At 50.2% G+C, this 4,471-nt stretch overlaps 1 long non-coding RNA gene across 1 annotated transcript; it reads right to left on the reverse strand.

The window, feature by feature from the left end:
• Positions 1–2,223: 2,223 nt before the first annotated feature.
• On the reverse strand, positions 2,224–3,071 carry LOC125759699 (uncharacterized). Its single transcript, XR_007417320.1, has 3 exons — positions 3,038–3,071; positions 2,832–2,971; positions 2,224–2,445 (listed from the first exon to the last, which is right to left on the reverse strand). It is a non-coding gene; the product is annotated as an uncharacterized LOC125759699 (long non-coding RNA).
• Between the last annotated feature and the right edge of the window lie 1,400 nt (positions 3,072–4,471).

The raw sequence follows: 4,471 nt of genomic DNA on the forward strand, positions 1-4,471 counted from the left end.
CAAGAGAGGGCGCTGGGATGTTTCTCAGGAGCTGGTCTGTGATGCCATCCGCACCAGGAGCGCTGCGTGTTCGCTTCCTTTCAATTACCCGTTGCAGCTCGGACAGGGTGAAGTCGCTCTCGCAAAGGGAGCGGATGGCAGCCGCAAGAGCAGGTTCGGGTGGCGGGAGGGGTGGGACCGTGTGGTTCAGGGCGTGCGAAGGTGCCTGGGCAGCAGCAGGCGGGAGCTCGAAGGATGAGGCAATGAGCTCTGCGAGCTCCAACTCCGTGATTCCACGCGCCACCGCGATGGCGAGAACGGGGAAGCGAGGCATCTTCGGGTTGAGCATAACGCTCATGATGTGCCAACCGCGGCGGCGCCTGCGCGGGTCACGGAGGGAGGAGCACACGCTCGTCCAGCTGCGGTCGCGCAATTGTTGCGCGTGGCGTCGGCACACGGCGTCCAGTCGGTTGTACTCTGTCCAGGCACCGGGGCCTGAAGAGCGCAGGGCGCGCCTCTGTGCACGCTGGCGCACTGCACGGAGGTTTAAGGGTTTAATGTCAGGGCAGGGTGTTCCAGCGGGCACCACACAGCGAGTGGTTGCACGTTCGGCACAGTCCGCGATACGCGCAAAGAAGTCCTCGCTGTACTGAACACTCGCGCACAGCTCGCGGAAGAGCGGCCACCGCACGACCTTGTACTCGCGCACGGCACCACGGCTCGGCTGGCACGGTAGGAGCGCGATCGGGAAGTGATCGGACCCGGCCGTGTCAGAGTATCGTTTCCACTCGTAGGAGCAGCGTTCCGACACCAGGGTCAGGTCGATCACAGTGGCAGCGCTGTTTCGACGTATGGAAGTTGGCTCCCCAGTGTTTAGAACGAGGAGACCAGCCCTGTGTACCACTTCGGTGAGGTCCCGACCGCGCACATCGGTGCTAGGGTCACCCCAGCTGACATGGTGCGCGTTGAAGTCCCCGCACAGGATGTGGTCGCGCGAGAGTGCAGCTACAAGTGGTGGGACAAACGCGTAGGTGGCCGCAGCGACTGGGCGCACATAAACACCCACGACGGAGGTGTCAACACCGTCTACACGAACTCTAGGGGCCACACATTCACATGTTTCACTGGTGTAGTGTTCCGTGGGGATGAGAGCGTGAGGAAGCGTTGTCTTCTCGCAAAACTCAAAGAAATGTCTGAAATCATCGCGTAATAAGTGGCTGGCTGGTACGTTTGTGCATATTATATACGAATGCTGAATGATATTATCAGAAAAACACGCAGTAAATGCAAATGTATGCATACGCAAAACATACAATAATACCAAGAGCGCATATCAAGAGCCGGAACGCGGTTTTCTCGAGAGATGCAAATTGTAATGCTTAAGCATCTACGTAATTGGATCAAGACAGGATACTTGTCTGATACACATGGCACAACTCATGATTAAGAATATCTGTCAATCACCTGCTCTTCTTAATTATCGTTTTAGTGGCAGACCGCCTTTGAACGACGCGATGCTTGTGGGCGAAGGTGTGACGTTATGATGCATGCAAGCTCTAAGCCAACTCCAAAGGAAATTGTTTTGTGTTTTTTCTTGCGATTAGGGAAGCGTACATCTCTTGCCACGGACACCGCAACTGCCGTGATCTATGCAGACATGTACCAGAATTATTCCAAAGCTCCAGCGTGTGTATTCAGGACAGGGCAGGCCATATGACACCGCCGTGAAAGTTCTCATTACTCTTTGTACATATTTGTACGCTGCATAATAAAGCCGCAGAAAGAAGTGCAAAAGGTTAGGCGTGCACAGAAAGAAGCCCTAAAGGAAGAGCCACGCTTCTCTTGCTAGACGACACTTGGCTGGGCCGATCATGCGTGTAGCGAGTGGTCCGAAATGTGTCGCAGAAAGATCGAAAGAAAAAAGAGGCACATACCCTTTGTTAGGCGACATCTGGGTGGGTGGGCCACGGGTAGAGCTGTTATACTGAGTGGAGCCCCCTGCAAATAATACGTGATCAGCGTCGTGCTTCTCCTTAAGTACACTAGTGTGTGCGGCATACCATAAATGCTGGTACTGCAGGACAGCTGAAACCCAGAGGGCAGCGAAAAAGAGGGTGATTGTCAGTCCTTTACTTTTGTTGCTCGGGTTGTGCGTGCTCACAAGAAATTTTCTGAAGAAAAAAAAACATGCACCATTCGAAAAGAATTCATATTTCATTGCTTTATACCTCCAAAGCAGAATACATCAAAGTTTATTGATTTATAGCTTCAGAGACTTGTCTAGCTGATAGAAGACCGCAGGTATTCAAAGCGTTTCTTCTTGTTTTCGCCTGTGGTTGGTACAAATTTACAGGAGCAGGTGGTCAGGATCTGCAGTCAAACCCTCTCTTGCTGCACGCACCATCATGTTTCATCAGTCAATATGTCAGTTGCTGATTCCGCAATCTCCTCGCTGGACAGTCGATCCTAAATGGAGAGGACCGTTATTTTGCACTATTCCAACGGTTACTGCCACTTTGCACACAACTGCCGATAGCACGTAATGTGAGACACATATTCCAACCCCCCCCCCCCCCAAAAAAAAGGGTGTTACTTGACCAATACATAAGAGGGCCTCAAATCTACTATCCTGTGCAATACGTTTATCGGAAAACAAAAATCTTATTTGAAAACGCACGTTAATCCCAAATGCAAGTTACATCTGTTTAGCACAAGAGTCAGCAATACAATAATGTAAGTAACAGTTTAGTAGCAGAAACACGACAGCAGGTGATTAGAAACAGAAACATTGCAATTTACATTTTTTAGTGACCATACTTGCCATTTCACGTGGAGCTTGAATATGCTCGTACCTAATTGTTTTCCTCAAGGGGCATATTCCACTTGACAGTTCATAACCTCGGCTGCACCGAACGTAAGGCATATCGGCGTCTGGAAGTTTCCAAGCTGCCTGATAGGAGATCATCCCAGCATGCCTTGGGCGGGATGTATGCTGTAAACATTTCCAACGCAACACATTTAATATGGCGGGAAAAAATCATTTGTGTTGTCTACGTACCTTTAAACATTCCGGCTTTGACAGTTAAATCACAGATATACTGATTCATTTTTTTTTACCACAATGACACGTTGCTTGCACCCTAGAACAGAACGAGAACACAGAAAAAGTTATCTCAGTGCCAGAGAACAAATTTTTATCGCCAAGGAACTAAGGACATCAAAAGACATACCAACCACACTGACCATGTCCCCCTTTGAACTCCTACGTCGCACGATTGCTGGCATTCGTGCTATCTGAAAAATCGTTAAGCCACAGCGTATCGCTTATCGCGTAACATATTCTCAGCTGCCCCGTTTTGATAGCAAAGCAGTTAGACGTAATCGAGCGACGCAGAGCAAATACTGCCGGCAACAATGCGTAAAAGCATGACAATTTATTTTTCTGACTCGACCCAACTCTTACAGCAGCGTATGAGCATGAATTATCTGAATTTTGAATGCCGTACATTGCGATCTGTATGAGTGCAACTATGGAATGAAGATGACTTGAGCATATATTTGGCGTAAGGTTTCAAGTTAGGTCAAGACGCAGAAGTTTGAAGTCTGACGGAAGCCCGTCTGGTTGGGTTGATACGTGGTGACGTTGGAAACCCGAGGCACTGAGCCGACTAAAGCAAAAAGCACACACACACATACACACACACACGCACGCGCACACACACGCGCGCACACACATACACACACGCACGCGCGAGCACACACACACACGCGCGCGCACGAGCACACACGCGGGCAAACACACGCGCACACACACGCACACACGCGAGCACACACACACGCGAGCACACACGCACACGCGCACACACACACGCGCACGAGCACACACGCACGCGCGAGCGCAAACGCACACACGCGAGCACACACAAACACACGCGCGCGCGCGAGCACACACACACACGCACGCGCGAGCGCATACACACACGCGCGCACGAGCACACACACACACGCGCGCACGAGCACACACACACACACGTACGCACCCACACACACGGAGTAGTCGGTATCAAGAGCGACTCGAGATAAAGACGTCGTGACAGTAATTTTTCTCTAGCGCGAGCACGTGCCTTCTCCCAGTCGATTGCGTGTCCCCTGAAACGTGCTCAGCCAAAGCACTGGATTTAGCAATTTATTTTTTCACGTCATAAACGTCCTTTTTGTGTGTGTGTGTGTATTAAATGTTTACTTCGGTCGGCTCAGTGCCTCGGGTTTGCTACGTTCAGCTACATACGGAAGGATGCTGTGATTTCCTTTAAGACACTTAAAACTACACTTAAAACGCACTCTTAACGCCATTTCATTGTCTTTCGTGTACTTAAAGCTTTATTCATTTTGGTAGCGCTAAACAATTTATAAAGACAAGAGAGGACACGTAGACAGGATGGGCGCTAGAGATCAACTGACTTTACTGCAAGGAAACACACAAAAACCCGTT

This window comes from Rhipicephalus sanguineus, chromosome 8 (assembly GCF_013339695.2).
Source record: "Rhipicephalus sanguineus isolate Rsan-2018 chromosome 8, BIME_Rsan_1.4, whole genome shotgun sequence".
Taxonomy (NCBI): Eukaryota; Metazoa; Arthropoda; class Arachnida; order Ixodida; family Ixodidae; genus Rhipicephalus; species Rhipicephalus sanguineus.